Here is a 17,280-nt window from a genome sequence, read left to right on the forward strand (position 1 = left end):
CCTAATTCAACATCATGCACAGACATACCCAGAAAAGAAGGATGACAGAATTTGTACAAGTCCTAAGCCACACTTCAGAAATCAGAAGTATTTTCAGGACAGAGCTCCATTAGTTTGCTCCTAAAGCTTCAAGGGACTAAGCTCAGAACTGAAGACCTGCAGGTTGACTAAATTTCAACCAAATTACTTCAAACAGCAGGCAAGTGCATAAATAGAATGAAGTGGGAAAAGCAATAAGCTTACAAGAAAGCAAGGTGAGCAAAAAGAAATTTTCCAAGATTTTTTATGGATGTAGGCTCCAAAACATACATTTTTTACCTTACATTTAGAATATTCTTAATGGTGTTTAGAAAGTTCCACTGAAGCCAAAGCAACCACAATAGACAACCCCATTTTGCAATTATATGTGGTTTTATATTTGAAAATAATTGGGAGAATAGCTGTAGAGATGTGACTATTAAGAGTAGGCCACAAGAATGCCACTTGAATGCCACTCTCTCCAGGAGACATGGCTGGCAATCACAAGAATAAAAAAAAAATCTGGGAAAAATAAAATCTGTAGAAATATGAGAACAGGTGATTGCATTAGTTTGCTAAAAGAAATAACAGAGTCCATGTCTCTCCAAAAACTGTAGAAAAAACTCTTATTGCTTACTTTAACATGAATATTTAAATATAGGTTTGAAAGAGATGGGAAATGAAGCAGTAAGAACTGCTACTCTGCTTTAATACATAAAGAGTAATTAAAATATTTTAAATACCTTAAAACAAATAAATTACATAAAAAGCACTTTTCCTTTTGGCAGAATAGAAATACAAATGCAGGATCCATTCAGTTTATTAAATAAGAACACTGAATTTGGAGGAAGAGTAGATTGTGAACCTTGGCTCCTGTACTAGTACAATAAGGAAATATCCATGGATCTGCACTCAGAAAAGCTCAGTGCTGCTTTATTGTTTGGGTGAGGAGAGTTCTGGGGGTTTTTAAACCATTCAAGTTTGGTCCTAACTGGTTTTATTGGCAGCCATAACCAAACTCTTGTTGCAGAAACATAATTAAAATAACAGGAGAGAAAAAAATGCCACAAATAGATCCCCAGAATATCAATATATTCCTCATGAATACAGCTCTCAAAGAACATTCATGATAATTTGTTTCCCTTTTTTAATGATAACTTTGTTTCCTTTTAAGTAACAAAATTTCAACTGTAAAACCAGACATATCTCTGAAAACATTGGACTGAAACCCAGCTTGCTGGCGCTAGGAACACATCCTGAAGACTAAAAAAAAATTATGAACATGAGAAAAAACACTCTGACTTCTACTATTAAGAGTATAAACTCTGGTCATGCCATTACTGGAACAATGGTGAAAGTAGATAAGAGGAAACAGTCATCACAAGAAGAGCAAAGGTGCTGGGATCCAAGTCTTCCTGGTCCCTAACCTTGCTCTTGTCACCTGTATCACCAAAAATACTGCTCTGAGACCTTCCACATGGCTTAATTTCAGCCTTAACTAATCTAACAAGTACTCTGCTAAGGAATATTAGCTGCATAGTTTCCTTGCTTGCTTGCTCCCAGGAACAACCCCTCATTAGGAAACAGGCTAGTAAAACTGCAGGTTTTTTCAGAGTCAAGCAAGAAGAGTGCTAACAGGTTTTGGCCACCTCTGTGTTCCACACAACCCTGTCTGCTATTTGCTACAAAGGAAACCAGATCCCCAGAATGATCTCTGAACTGTGCGGTAAAAAGGCTCCAACTTTGTTCTTTCGCAGAGAATAACCTTGCTATCTAGCCCAAGCCAGAACAGTCTTATAAAGGCTCTTTGCTCTCCTTTTTCTATCCAACTCCAATTGTTCTCTAACAAAGTCAGCATAACACAAACCAATCCCGTTGCATTTGACAGAGCTCTGCTAAGCAACACTCCTCCAGAAAAATAACAGAAGAGGAAAAAGGTCAGCTCGTATGTCAATACTTATGGCATTCAAACTGACATGAATTTTTATCACCTGTGATCAAGATTTTTTGCCCACAAATGAAGATCTTTTTTGCTACAGTGTTAGCCTGTTGTACAGGAAAGCTGTATCAACAGATTCCCATTCTACTCTGTCTCTCTCTCTCTCTGTCCTTGGAGCAAACAAAAATACTTTTTCTCCCCATCAAAAGTGCTAAAAAAAGACAGGACTAGCTTTGCTACCATGTATTTGAAAGAAAGGGAACAGGGTACTTCAGGTACTCCATGCAGTAGTTTCAGTTATTTTTATTTCTCCTGAATTATCTATATTACTTTTGTGCAATCAGCACAAGCAAGACATGCAGCTACAGAATGAAATGTTTTAACTTTTGGGTTTTTCTGTGGTGATCATCTTATAAATACTAGAAGCAGAGTCTTACCAAGGTATTTTTTATCTATACTTTTAATAACTGCAGATGTGCATGCTCATCAACTACACTAAAAAAGTTTCGAGCATTCAGAATTCAAATCTTTATCTGGCATAAATATTAAATTATATTAGAGAGTGAATTTCTGCCACGCCAGACCTGAAGAAAGCAGGCACAGTCCCTAGCAGCCTCAGATAATCAAGGAAAATGTATCTAATATATAAAATGTGTTTTACTAAACATATTAAACCCTGACTCTAGCTCCTCTCACAGGAGTCATCAAGAATAACCAGCAAAAGAGAAACATGATGATGTTTGGTCAGCCACGGCCTCTGGACTTATTTCAGGATTTGGTGTGCTGCCCAGCCTAGAAGACCTATATAAACACTGAGGGTGCCTGCTTCAAGGTTACTCAAACAAAGTGGTAGTTTGGATCCCTCTCTGATCCCTTCTGTCATCATCCTTGTGCTGGCACCAGTGCTCACAAATCTATGAGAAGACTCTGAACACAGGATGCTGGGGTGAAGAGAAAACCAAAACAAAACCACCAAGCAAAAAGAAGAGAATTTGTTTTCAATTACTCATCCTGGGTTGGTGAACTCCAGTGCCTGCACAAAGGATGAAGCAGACAGGGAGAGAAAAGTATAGGCAGACCAGGGGAAATGAAGCAGGTCCATTACTAGCTCACCAGCAACCTTCAATTACTCTGGATTAAAGTTCTGGAGAAACCACACCCTAAGAAATACTGTGCCTGCATGGTGCAATGCACATAATAAACACTAGCAGAGCCGATTGTATTTGGCCGCAGACGGATGAGTTCCGTACCAATCCTCCTTCTGCTCTGTCTTTGTGAATCTAGCTCTGCCAGGCGAACTCACTGGTGAGAGAACAGTCTTGCAGAGATGTAGGCAAGGGAAGACTTCCTTTCTGAAATGTGTGTACTACACTAGATTAGCAGGTGAGAATGCTTCAATCCAGAATTCACATAGAGTATCTGCTGTCACTTTGTTTAAGTCAGTAAGGCTTCCTCCTGAAACACAGAAGACTAGTTAATACTCATATAGAGAGGGAGAAATACAGCCTAAGGAATGATAGAGAAAAGGCTGATCCCAGAACAAAGGCCAAAATATGCATACTGGCCTTTTTTTAAGCTAATGGCATTTCATCTTCAGTAGTTCAGCACCTGACCAGGAGCTACACAATGATATATACCAAATGATGATGTACCAAATCTGGTGCCAGATCAAGTCTCTGGCAACACCAATACAGCACTGAGTGATGTTTGGGTTCAAAAAAATTTAACATAACAAAAAAAAAGGTTTGCTAGCAACTGCCTATGGCACACTGATATAAAAATGTGCCTCAGCCTCAGTGTGTGAAGAGACCATTAAGAAACTTTCAACATACCTGCTTGCACTGCTATGCAGCTCTATTCAGAGGAAATTTGGAACTAATATTCAAAAGATTGCCATGACTCCTGGAAGTTTCACATATAGCTGTGCCCAAGGTGTTTATGTCACATAATTATCATATGGCTACATGTACTTCAGCAGCAACTTATCAGGGGAAAGTTTCTGTGAATAGTTTTGGGCTAGATGCTGGATTATTACACTTGAATGCCAAATTCCAGAAAATCATGATTTCTTGCAGTCCAGAGGCCAGCTAGTAACCCCCTCAGAACACTTACAATGAGCACCAAAAAAATGGTATTTTATTATTTAATGCTAAATAGTCTCAACTTAACAGATTAAATTCTACTATACAACACTTGTGTTCCATGCTACCAAACTTATAGACCCATCTTTTTTGTCAGGGCTTGACTTCTAATTTTTACTATAATCAGTCCTACTGAATTGTGATTATGAGAAACAAGGTGCTTCATGTCATAAGTAAAAGCATCAAGCTCCTGCCCATACCAGATACAGACTGTGTCACACAACTCACTCTTACATAAATTAAAATTCAAAATTCACAGTGACGACCCACCAACACCATTTTTATCTGTAAAACACTGCAGAGTCACAGGTACTACCCACTGAACTTAATATCCTACTGTGTCATCACAGAATTGCACTCTGATTTGAGTGACAGGAAAATGTCAGCATACAGTGCTATTCCCACTTGTTAGGGAGTCAAGCTGTGCCACAACCACCAAGTACAAAAAGCATTTGCATGGTATGTTTACTAACACGACCCCCTTTCAAAACTGAGCAAGACTGCTCCATTACAATAGCCTTTCGACAGCAGGCTTGACCATCTGTTGTTAATGGAACATCCCCAAGACATGGCTGTTCCCTGCAGTACAAAGACCAACTCATTTGCAAAGGTGAAAATAAATTTTAATGCATTAATCCATAGCAGAAATTTTCAAAAAAGGTTAAACTCATTTTAGGCTTTAAATTACATGATGTTTACACCCCTCTAGTTTCAGCTCGGTCTATTCCAACACACTTGAAATCCTTTAAGTATGTTTTTGTACGGATTTTAAAATCTCCCAGGCCAACAGTTTGGGCAAAAGGGGGAACGTCTGGTTAAAACTAGGAAAAAGTAGGGCTTAATAAGAACTTTTAATTTAGAATCCGAGTATCTTTCCAGGCATGTTTTAGGCATCTGGGCTGCTGTGCAGCTCGTTTGTAACAACAGCCTGCTGACAGGTTGCAGTGTAGCACTCCAGACTTCACAACAGTCTGGCACGCTGCAACACGATTTGTTGCATACAGCTGAGCCTCCTGCCCATCACAAAGGCAGCCACATCGATTTTTTATTTTTACACTCCCCCCCATCCCAAGGCCCTCCCCTTACCCCACCCCCGCGACTTCACAGGATTCGCGTAGGAGTGAAGGGGATGAAAACCCTCCCGTTATCTTCTAGCACGCACCGGGGCTGGGAGAGGCAGCAGTAAGGTGAGCCACCCTCCGTGAGCGCTGCCAAGTCAGAGTCGCCTCGCTCAGGATAAGCTAAAATAAAATAGCTATTTTCAAAAAAATAAGCACACACAACCACGCCCCTCACACACACACACACACACACACACACACACACACACACACACACACACACTAACACTATTAGCCCCTTTCCGATGCCCCGCTACGCTGTAAACCATCCTCCGACCCGCGCTGTCGACAGGCTCGGCACAGAGCGGCAACACGTCGGAAGACAAAAATCCCAAAGCAATAAGAAAATAAACAAACAAACAAAAAAAACCCAACAGAACACCCCCTTCCTCCCCCCCCCACGCCACCACTACTCATTTGCGTTTTCCCTCTCGCTTTGTGTCGCTCGTTCCAGGCGGAGCGGGGACAAGTGAGAAACCTCCCCGACAGCCGCCCGCGATGCGTCCCCCCGCCTACCTCCCCGTCCCGCAGCCGCAGTCGGTCCCGAGGGGAGCCGCCGCCTGCCCCGCGATCCCCTCCGGCTCCGCTCCCGGCCCCGACGCCGGCCCCGCTGCCGCTACCGGGCGCCCCCGCCCCGCGCTGCCTTCTTATAGGGCGGCGCGGAGCTGCCCCCGGCGGGCCAGCCCGCCCCTTCCACGGCCGGGGCCGCCCAGCACACTGCTTTTCCCCTCCCTCTGGGGTCTTCTCCAAGTCGCCTTTTCTCGTTTCTCTCTCCTTTCTTCTTTTTCTCCCCTGCTGTCCTCCTCGGCCCGCTCCCCCCACCCCCCACCCCCTTAATTTTTTTATTTTCCAAAGGCAGCGGCTTCTACTGGGGCGGAGAGGGGAGGCGCGGCGATTTGCATGTAGGCGTGCACCGTGCAGCCAAAAACAAACTGCGAGGATGAGTATATTCTCCCCGGCCCCGCACGGCGGGACGGCGCTCCCTGGGCTACCCGCTCTCGCTGCTTTTTGTGACACTCCGCACCCCCAGGTGCGTCGAGAAGCATCCCATCCCCTGGCATTGCCTCCCACGCCGGCCCCCCGGGCGCCTCTTCCCGGGGACTGTGGGAAGAAAGAGCAGAAACCCGGGCACGGAGTTACCTGCGCGGTGAGTGTGCTGCAGCCGCCCACGTCTCCAGGCCTGCACCGCTCCCCGCATCTCTTGAGCTGAGCCGGTACAAACTGGGCACAGGTCCGTCCTCAGCTGTACAGCTGCGGGGGTACTGAGTGTACCAAGAGTGTTGGCCTGAAAGGAATCAATCAATAATAAACAGCTTCAGCAGGACCAGACGTCCTGTACTCCATGTCACGTATGGTAATTAAAAGGCAAGCAACTGTGAAAGCTAACACTTGGATAGATAGCCACAAATAAGGATGAATTCAGTTTATGCAGAAATTTACAACTATTCACAAACTTTATAAAAACAAATCTCAATTTGTTTTTAACAGTTCACAGTGAGCAAACTGACTTGCTCCAAATACAAAATCCGTGAATGATGCTGTGTTTTATCTGCCAGAGAAATGGCCTGGTCCTAGAAATATTGTCTGATGGCTGAAGGTGTCCTCTAATATGGGGTCCTCCCTTAGAAACCACCCATCATACAAACCTTTCCAAATTTTTTGCTGGTTACATGTCAGGAGCCCTGTAAGATCATGCAGTGCAATTTGTGAAAGTATAGCAGTGCATTTTCAAAGCATAAAATGCTCCGTGAATGAAAACAAGTAATGCACAAAAGACAGGCAACTCTAAATTATGGTTCCCTCTACAGACATAATGCACTGCCATTTCTCTTTTGCAATGAAGTGGCTGATGTTATCGTTCATGGTCTTAATGCTTTGCCGTATTGTGAGCAATTGTAATTGTCTGGATGACACATGGTTACTGAGGGAACCGAATCTTCAAGATTCCTGGCTTTTATTTCCATGCTCAGACTACCCCCATGGTATTTTTTTCAAGTGGCACAGAAATACAGACACCTGAAAGCAAATTCCAGAGAGCTGAGGCAATTTGTAATCTGACATAATGCACTGGACTATCACAGATAGCAGTGAATGTTCAAATTAATAATGCAGACCCTTCTACACTGAATAAAAGGTCACACATTCATTTTCACGGTGACCCTAGCTCCTTCCCTCAGTACCTGTGTGTCAACATCTCACAAACGGGCTAAAGTCTGGACAAAACAAAAAAGTTCCTGATTCTGACCCCGGTGTAACTGCTACATAATGTCATTGACTTGAACAGATTCATTCTGTTTGTACCTTCATCTGGTGGTAAGACTGAAGTAAAAACAAGGTCTTTATTTAGTGTATAAATGCAGCTGTGTGTTTTTCACCATATGCTAGAGCTTTGCATTTTGCACATTTCCAAACACTGCTGGATTGTAATTTTAAATTCTAAAACAAAGAATTTCTGCATGGTTAGTCAGAACGCAGGGAGAAAGAGCACATTTAGTTTACAATCAACAAAGTGTTATGCCTCATCCCACATAAAAAGGAGTTTGAAAGAGAGGTTATATTGGATGGATTTTTAAAAACAATTAGTGATTTAACTTCAGTGGAAACAGAGCTATGTCAATACTGAAGAGCTGACAATTGCTCTGCTGCTGATGTCTATTTAAATCTAGGTTCCTCTTAGGAAAGTGTGAGTTTTTGCAACATCATCAGAATGCTAGATTTTTTTTAAATTCTGGGAATTGGTGCCAACTGTTAAAACACTTGAACAACATTTTCCAATAAGACAGCTAATATACAGCTGTTCATGAGAAGTGAATGGAGCATTTGATTAATTTTGTTAAAATACCTGTAGCATGATGGGAAATCCTTGTGCACCACTGGATATCGTTTCGCTAGTTTTGCTTCTCCTTGTGGCATGGCAGTGATATGAGGTCACTAAGGGACAAGCGTTGGCAGATGGCACAAGAAGGATGGCAGGAAAAGGGGGCACAGTTAGATCCAGTGAGTAGGCTGTACAAAGTCAATAGCCACACTGAAAACAGTTTCTAAGAATAACTATTCTTACGTTTGAGTAGTTTGAGATCTCAGGCCAGATGAGCACATGTGACTTCTAGAGATTTCTTGAAGACATTTGTACCTCCCAACTCTTTCATGTACAGCAAATATTCTGGCTTCTCTCTCCTGTGGAAGGTATGATAGGTCTTTGCAGACAAAGCAGTCTCACATGGGACTTCCTGCTTAATTTAATTTATTGACAGCTAACACAAAATTTCAGCTACTGATTCAGATACAGGGAGGAGAAAGGCAGACAAACACTTAGAGAAAGACATTTCTCCTTCCTTCCCAAGCTCAAGCACCTCTCCTACCCCTTTCTGGTCTCAACATCCCTTGCTTTCAATGGGTGTTATGATCAGTCCCTTTGCCCCAGTTCTTTCTGTGAGAGGCACTGGGCAATGTGGACAGTTGGGGTCAGTGTGTAATGGTTATCGTTGCCGTTGTTTGCTTCTTACTCATTTTCCTCCACTGCTTCTTGCATTACTATTCCACTGTTTCATAGTGTGTCCTCTGTGTGCCACAGCTCCCTACAGGGTGTCCCTTCTTTGGCATGGAGCAGCTCCTTCCAAGACTGTGTCACTTCCTTCTACATGTCTCCTCCACTTCCTCCATCTCACAGATATCCTCACATTTTCTCCAGCATCTCCTATCCTAGGGGCTTTTCTTTTTTTAAGTATGTTTGAGCTGAAGTGCCATGTGCTGCTTTCACCTAGCTGAGGTTTTGGCACGCAGTGGGGGTTGTTTTAATCCCTTCCAAACTGGCTGATGGCAGCTGTAACTGGCGCAGAGGAGTTCATGGCCTCTTCCCATGCAGCTTCCAATACTAAAGGCCTGCCAGTTATGCCCAATATGCAGTTCACATGACATGCGCTTTCAGATAAGACCTGATCCTTTGTCTTTTTCCAAAAGCCAGTCCTCTCCTTCAACCCATTCCCTTATTACGTTGGCTTTCAACAAGCAGCCCACAGTAGTGTCCAAGGCTGGGTGGAAGGGAGGGCTGCAGACCTGCAAAGGGACTGATAGCTGCACCAGGTTACCGAGAAGTCAGAGGACATGTAAACTGCTGTTCATGGAAAAGACATTATGTAGTGGAATGAAGGGGTGGAACTGAAAATAGGAAAACATGCTGTGTTCTCACAGGAGGAAGTGAGGAGGAAGTTGTTTCTTTGTACTTGTAACTTCTACAAGGCAAAACACACCATTGTTAACTCTGAAAGATTGATGTTTCCTAATGTCAGGATACTACAGAAGACTGTGGGCTTAGACAAGCATACCAAGAAATGTCTTGGTATAAACCAAAGGTTTCTATGACAGGTTTCAGAAATAAAGGAAGCTGCAGTTTAATACACCTTTAGTTGCATCATCTGAAAATCCAAGTTCTTTTTAGCCCCAGATGATCTCGTCTGGACTAAATTCAAGATGCAGGGAAGACAGCAGATCAGCAATACTTCCATTTTAAAAAAATTACTTTTCAAAGAACTTTGCTCACCTCTTTTTTTTAGCTTGGCATTCTTGTTACAGAAACATAGCTTCAAGATTGCTCACTCTTACCTTGGGACACACGCTGAAGATTATACTCTATTTCAAGCACCTCTTCTGTCTTAGTTTACTTTCCCTTGATTTGAAATATCTGAGTCATAGGATGGTGACAGCTTTTGTAAAGTCTTCTTGGAAAGAGCTTCCTAACTTTTAGAAAGAAGTAATTGCATTGTTATTACTACTTTATAGCAACCTACGCTCTCCCTGAACATCCTAGCTTCGATTTATAGCATGGCAGTGTTAGTCACTCCAGCCTGGTTTACAGCCCAGTTAGTACAAGTGACTACAACTTGCTGTTTACTGCAACCTTCCACACACACTTTTCTTCCCATCCTATTTCCAGAAGAAAGTAGGTAAGAGAGCTGCTGTTTAGTTACTGCACCTGCGAATAAACAGAAGGTTTAAATACATCCTCTGCTATGCCCTGCAGTGGGAAAGCTTTGAAGTGCTTATCTGTGCCATGTGAAGAAGTTAATCTGGGAAGCTGCTGCCTCCCAATCAAAGAATTCTGCAGGCCTGTCCCAGTGCCTGACAGGGACAAAAGAGTTTGTGCTCATCCTCTCCATCTTTCAAGATAAACATAGGCTTCAAACTGGCAGCTGTCATTAATAAGACAGTTCTAAGTCCTTTAAATAAAATATAAATATATTGTAGTTCAGATATGAGCAAGCCACAGTTCAAGCAATTACTAGAAATACTTCTTAATGTTTATGTTAATCTTGTATTTAAGAAGAGTGATTTAAAAGTCATTTCTCATGTGGGTTAGTTGCCAGATGACTGATGTTGTTTTAAGAAGAGAGACCATCATCACAAGCATTGCCTTGTAATTTATCACAAATACTTAACATTAATATGAGTAAAATTACATCTGCAGTTAGCTATATAAAGTAGGGTGCCATGAAGCTCACTGTTAACAAAATTACTGCTTTTAAGATGTAAAATATACATGCACTTAAATACTTAGGTGGTAAAAATTCTTTGACAGAAATAAACTGATTTTCCCAACCCTGGACATAACCTATAGTTTGAGGAGCAAGGAAAACATATAGAGTTGCCAATTAAAATACTGTAAGTTTATATAAGGTAGCAATTTTAATTCAATATGAATTTTTTGCTTTTCTCAGATTCTCCAGGTGTATACTTCCCAATGTCATGCAGCATGGAAGTATTTTTAATGTTTCACTCTTCCTCTCTGCAATTGTCAGTCTTCTAAAAATTAGCCCAGAATAGGACTTCTATGGAAATATTCCAGTGTGCATTACATATACATTGTCAGACAGGGACATGGGGATAGGCTGGCCTGCGTGAGCCAGGGTTCCTGTGCCAGCCATGGGACTGAATGGATAGCTATGTAGAACATTAAAGTTCAATGCAAAATGCTTTGAAAAATTCTGCACTTCGTCTCCCATTATAAAATTATAGGCTAATAACTTCCCCGGTGCATAGAACAAGATAGAAAAAAATTCATCACAAAACAGAAATAAAGCCTAATAGACACAGAACCTGATCAAATGCAAAGACAGCTAATTAAATGATGCAATATGTTTTTATTCAACCTCAGTTTAGGTACTCATGGGTGAATCTTCATGGGTCATCCAAGATATAAACTTCATCAAATTAAGCCCCTAAAATGAAAGTTAAAATGGTCAATTACCAAAACTTCCTTGAGGTCATCCAGACATTATGCCACATCAGCTGCATTACTTTAGTTTCTTAAACTTTAAAAATAAATAAATAAATGGGGAAAAAAAAAAAATCACATATAAGGTCCTTCATCAATCAGTTGAATTATGGAACTCAAAGCAACTTTTTCCTGAATCAGTACCCATACACTGAGTATGTTACTACAAAAGTTTTAGCCTTTTATATAAACAGCTTTTTAAAGATTTTTATAAAATCTTATATATTTTATTTTATAAAATCTATAAAATTTTAAGATTTATATAAAATCTTTTATATAGATTTGAGTAGCCCAGTTAAGTCAGTGGAGATATGCACCTGGGATTTTGATCGCATTTGTTTGCTGTAGATTTAAATGGAGTTAAAGTTAGTCCCTGATTAGCAAGACTTCTTTCACCCACAGCTTTTGAGCTGCAGACAACAGCATTCAGTGCAAATCTTAGTGGTAAGGGATAAGTTTTAGGAAGCGATGTTTTTCCTTCCCTAGATAATGACATTCCAGGAAGGAAGAAAATGCACCATCATGTGTTCAAAACCAGCTTGTGAACCAGAAGGAAAGACAGGCTGGAACTGGTCCGTAAGTTGCTTGCTTCAGCACCAGCATGACCAGAGGCCATGAGGGAAAGTGTGCTGTCCCTCACCTCTGGTCTTAAAAATTACACTCAGAGCAAGCCATCTTCAGGCCCTGGAAGGTTTTTATGTAGGCTCACTCCAAAACACAGGCCAATGAATCTTACGGCCTCCACAAAAGCAAAGCTATTTAAGTTTTTAGGCTCTTCAGCAGCTTCCCAGCTCTCACTGTATCCTTCTTGGGGCTGGAAGAGTGTCCCATACCTGACAGCTTCTCACACAATTGCAGAATGCGTCAGGTTGGAAGGCCCCACTGGATGCCATCTAGTCCAACCTCCCTGTGCCCCAGCAGGGTCCCTTTGAGCCTGTCATTCAGAAATGTCTTCAGATGACTTCTGAATACCTCCACTAAAGGACTCTGCACCGTCTCTGTGCAACCAGTGCCCATGTTTAAGAGAAGGGAGGATAAAGGCCTCTTGTCTAGCATAAACTGCAATGCCCTCAAAGAAGAAGTCATCCCTTGCTTGCTGTTATCAAAACCATATCCTCCTCTTGTCCCTACTCCTTGCCTCTGCTGAGCTCATGAGTACTCCACATTATTGAGCTTTTCTGAGTCCATGCCTACAACCAAGGATTTGCTTTCCAGGAGGCAAGAAACACCTCCTTTATAATTCTTTTTTACAGAGAAAGGACTAAGGCTTTGCTTCTGTTCTCTTTATACACCTGGAGAAACATGGTCAGAAAGTGATCTTTAGGGGTGTTTCTTCAAATCTTGTGTTTTCTCAAACATCAAGAAAAACCCGTGATGCAGAATGAACAATCTCTAATCAAACCCAAATTTTTCCAGAGCTGCTTGTAACTGACAGCTGAATTCCACACAGAGACCTTCAGTCTGGTCTGTAGAGCCTAATTTGTTTTCCTCTAACTTGATTGCCCAGATTGGGGTTTGCTTGGCACTGTTGTTGTACATAAAAAATCAGGCAGCTTTTGAGTTCTGCCAGCTGTTACATTTTGGCCCATTTAAATATCTGCACTTTCTGAATACTTCCAGTAATTTTATCAAGGCAATAAGTTTGACTTGTACATTTTTTAGCTGCTTGCAGGCATGCGGGGCTGGATCTTGGGTGTAGACAGCTTGTCCTGGAGACACAGTCCTGTTCTTGGCTTCAGGATGAGTTCCTGCTTCTGCTCATTTTGTCATTATATGAAGAACAGGTATCTCTATGTGTGTCTGTTAACTATCACTCTAGCATTTTCAGCAAAAGGACAAAATCAAAGGTAATCTTCCCTGCTGCACCCTCACCCCTCCCATCCATTACTTTGCATCTTGTGAAGTAGTTGGAGAGAGTAATGCTCTTGCTGCCTTTAACCTGCCCACAGTGTTGCTGCCAGAGTCTGTGCAGCCACTAGTCAAGATATCAGCAAACTTCCAGGGTTTTCGATGAACTCACAGTCTATTGTGCCTTTCCATAGAGGCTCAGTACCTAAGCTATGTCCTTTACGTTCTTGGTCACTTTCCCTCTTTATAGCATGGCATTCCCAAGTGAAATACTGCCTTGTGATTGTCCAGCATCCAAACTCACCAACTTCAGTATGCAGATCCTGCCCCTCCTTCAGAAGATGTTCTTTCTGTTTCTCTACACCTTAGAAGATCTCCTTCTAACTTTGGTGCTTCTGCTTCAGCATATTCCCACCTGCCCCTGTTTGGAGAAGGACAAAACAATCAACCTTCATTTCTCTGTCCTCATATCTTTACACAGTCATTCTCTCCTGCTGGGCATGCTCCTGGACATGCTAGACAGACCTTCCACAAAAACTATTAATTCTGGGGCTTCTTATTTCTTGTATTAGCTGTTTCATCCATTTCTTAAGCATCAGAGTATCACTCATAGTTGTACAGGATTTATTTACGTTTACTGAATCTACTACCTTAAAAGGAAAAAAACACTCTGGTCTTTTTTTCCCCTCCAAGTCAGGATCTACTAGATATGGGCTCTCCCAGGCAGCCATTAATATGCTTTTTCTTGAGAAAAGCAATGTCTTCAACATTATCCCCATCAGAATTACAAAGCAATGAGTACCTGTCTCTTTTTCTTGATAGCTGTAAAAACTTGTTCACTTTCTTATTGCACATTCAGGGAAGACTTTTATTACAATTCCTGTATTCTGTGATCTTTGTCCAGGCTGCTCCCTGAGCTGTTCATCAGTATTGACATTTATATCTTTCTTAAAGTGTTTATGATCAGGGACAACCTTTTTTGACTAATATTTCCAGGACTTCTCTTTATTGGTGGGTAATCTACTGAATCAGTGTAGCCTGCCAGGGAGAAATCTGCAGTGAAAATAATTCCTAGCAATCAGCCCAAAATTATTAGTTTTCAAAAGAGATATATGAAGTAACAGAAGGCATGAGAAAACTGGGTACATAATGTTAAAAGGACAGGATGAAGACCATACAGAAAGATGTAATACAAGTTTTATTTGTATGGTTTTGTATAAAGCTCTCCCAAGATTAGGCATAAGATAAACATGCATTCTAAGTTTTGGCGTATTTTACTTTCTTTATTAAAATCAATGAAATATTACCAGGACAAACTTTCAGAATCCAAGTGCCAGTAACAGTGTTACCTCATAAGAAGCTATGATCAAGAACACCATATATGAAACCAATACAATACCGTTTCTGTAAAAGCATCTTTTTCCATTAGTGCCCTTAAAACTTTGTGTGATATTTTGTGCTAATCTTAGAGAGATATGGAATTAACATAGCTTTGTATAGCTTTCAATATAACTTCAGTGTTGACACACATATTTAAGACGTGGTTGCAGTAACTTTTAGAAATTAATTACTTGGACTTTATGCCTCTTCTATTCCTTCAGAATTGTATTCCTTCTAAACATACACTTCAGATTAAATGGGTGTTACTTCAGTAGCTTAACTTCAGATACAAATTTTTATTTTTTTTTAATCAGGTCCAACTGGTTATTAATAATTTTCTTTTCCCCACTCCATTACCACTTACTTGGTCAGAAAAAGACAAGAAACTTCATGGATTCCTGTTAAAATACAGAAGGGTTCTCATTAGCAATTTGTTTATCATCCACAAACTTCTTCTACAGAAGTTTAGACTCTTCTCCAGATTCAACCTGCTACTCATTGGGCTAAATGTATTTCTCTCAGGATAGAAAGATTCTATGCATGTTCACCTGCATGTTCTTTAGCACATAAAGCAGTTCACTGACTCTGAAAAGTAAGCTAAGGTTGGATTTTAAATGCTGCCAAGTGATTTTAGTCCTCAAATGAGCACTTGTCTGAATTTTTCCTGCCCCAAAAAATCCATTCAGTTACAGGTTCAGAATTTCACTCTTGATCTCCAAGACCATTTTGGAAGTGTTTGAGTTTGGACATTCAGATTTCATTTCCCTAAGCTGTTTTCAGTTCCAGTTAAAGATTTTATGAGCCTCTCACAGATGAGTAACTTTGAGGCTACCAACAATAACAAGAATTTCTTCAGGACTGTAACTCTAGAGTTACAGCTCTGGAGCCACAATGTATCACCTGCTTTTGTCTTCTACACATTGTACGTAATGATTGGGGTGTTGTTCAAAGGTAATATTAATGATCCATTTATATATGTTCCAGTATGCATTATAAATAAGTCTCTGATAGCAGAAAGCTTATGCAATATTCTTCCCTGTGCAATTACAGTTTAGACATCAAAGCATGTAATACTGCATAATAATACTGTGCCCTGAATAGATTCCTGTATATAAGATCATATTTGATGATCTTACATACAATGTTGGTTTGTAGGGTATTACAGCTGGGAAATCTCAGGCTGCACGAATAGAACAAAGATTGTAGAAATAACTGGGGACACATTTTGCTGTTCCCCACACTAGACTTTAAGAATGGAAGATGGGTTTTACAGCAAATTAAGAATGAAAATTGAAGAATAAAAATCTGCTATCTACAGAATAAAAAAAAATAAAAATCTTACCCTAAACTCAGCTATAAAAGGACTCCATCTTCTCCAGCTTCTTTGTTCTTTCCTTCCACTGCCCTTGCTGCCATGGTTTCAATGGAATTTAAAACAAACAAGAAAAACTAGGAAGAGCTAGAAAGAACATGAGACAGCAAACGGAAAACACATTAAGAGGCACAAATTCTTCAATTTTGTATCAGCCACAGATCAGAGCTTTCATAGAATAATTACCCATGTTTTTTATCAGTTCTGTCTAATTAGGGGTTTTTTTTTTTAGCTTGTTGCATGTGGACACATAGAAACAGCAGTGATTTGTGGATGCAGTGTGACCCTGCCTGCACAAGTAAAAACTCCTTCCAGAGGGGGAAAAAACCACAAATCCTTATTTTTTTCAAGGGTTTCTTTGGTTCATTTTTCAAGGAGAACTGAGCATCCTCTATGCATTGAGCATCTTAGCTACTTTGGCCCCAGTGCAGGTGTGTCCCTGAAGGCTGAAGACTATACCTTACAGGTTGTAGTCTATAAGAAGGGCTACAGGGTTTATAGCCCTGTCCTATAAACTGTCACTCTGAGAAATGGACTGCAACCTACCTATCACAGAATGACAGTAAGAAGCAGCAATCCATCTTGATTTACACTTTTTATTACCTTTATTTTGGTGTATCTTTAATTCCCTAATGAGCCAACCCATGGCAATTTTTTACCTTGTACTGGAAATTTGGCTAACAATTCTATTAGGAAAAGTTTATGTTAAGTTGATCCTACTTCAGAAAAACATGGTGGAAAAAAGTTGCTTCCCAAGGGATCTTCCCACCCTGTCTTTCCATGTTACTCTCTCTGCAAAGGAACAAAGCATAACTATAAAGTACACCTGCACACTGCTATATCACAATCACACTCAGCTGTGCATCCTGCCACAAGGGAGCTGGAGGAGGTGTCAAACCAAGTATGGCATCATGGTTGGATGCCCTGTTCTCACAGGAAAATATACAGTTAAAAAAAAAAAAACCTAGCTATGCTGTAACTGCTTGGAGGGGAACCAGCAGTCAGGAGTTTTTTGTCACCTGCTCCTTTTGCACAATATCTACAACCTTGGGAATGTCAGAGTAAATCTACTGCTTACTGTCACTGCTGTCAAAGCTTTATGCAAGCCACTGTGTTTCAGGTTAAAATTTTCCAGCAGTACAGGAGTTACTGGCTCCCCCACCAACTGGAACTGATTCTGGAGACTTGAA

The 17,280-nt window shown here is 40.9% G+C and overlaps 1 protein-coding gene across 4 annotated transcripts in view; it reads right to left on the minus strand.

Annotated features, from left to right (window-relative positions):
• ABCA1 (ATP binding cassette subfamily A member 1) overlaps window positions 1-11,434 on the minus strand; it is a 97,508-nt gene extending 86,074 nt beyond the window's left edge. For 2 of the 4 annotated variants that reach the window (XM_086869026.1, XM_086869024.1), the window contains exon 1: window positions 5,736-5,849. The gene's annotated coding sequence lies outside the window, so the exon portion shown is untranslated. Of the gene's footprint in view, window positions 1-5,735; window positions 5,850-6,359; window positions 6,505-8,061; window positions 8,151-8,280 lie in introns of those variants that run through there. The other 2 variants (XM_086869025.1, XM_086869028.1) reach the window with 2 other exon arrangements.
• Between the last annotated feature and the right edge of the window lie 5,846 nt (window positions 11,435-17,280).

Source organism: Cyanistes caeruleus, chromosome Z (genome assembly GCF_971803275.1).
Source record: "Cyanistes caeruleus chromosome Z, bCyaCae1.hap1.1, whole genome shotgun sequence".
Classification (NCBI taxonomy): domain Eukaryota; kingdom Metazoa; phylum Chordata; class Aves; order Passeriformes; family Paridae; genus Cyanistes; species Cyanistes caeruleus.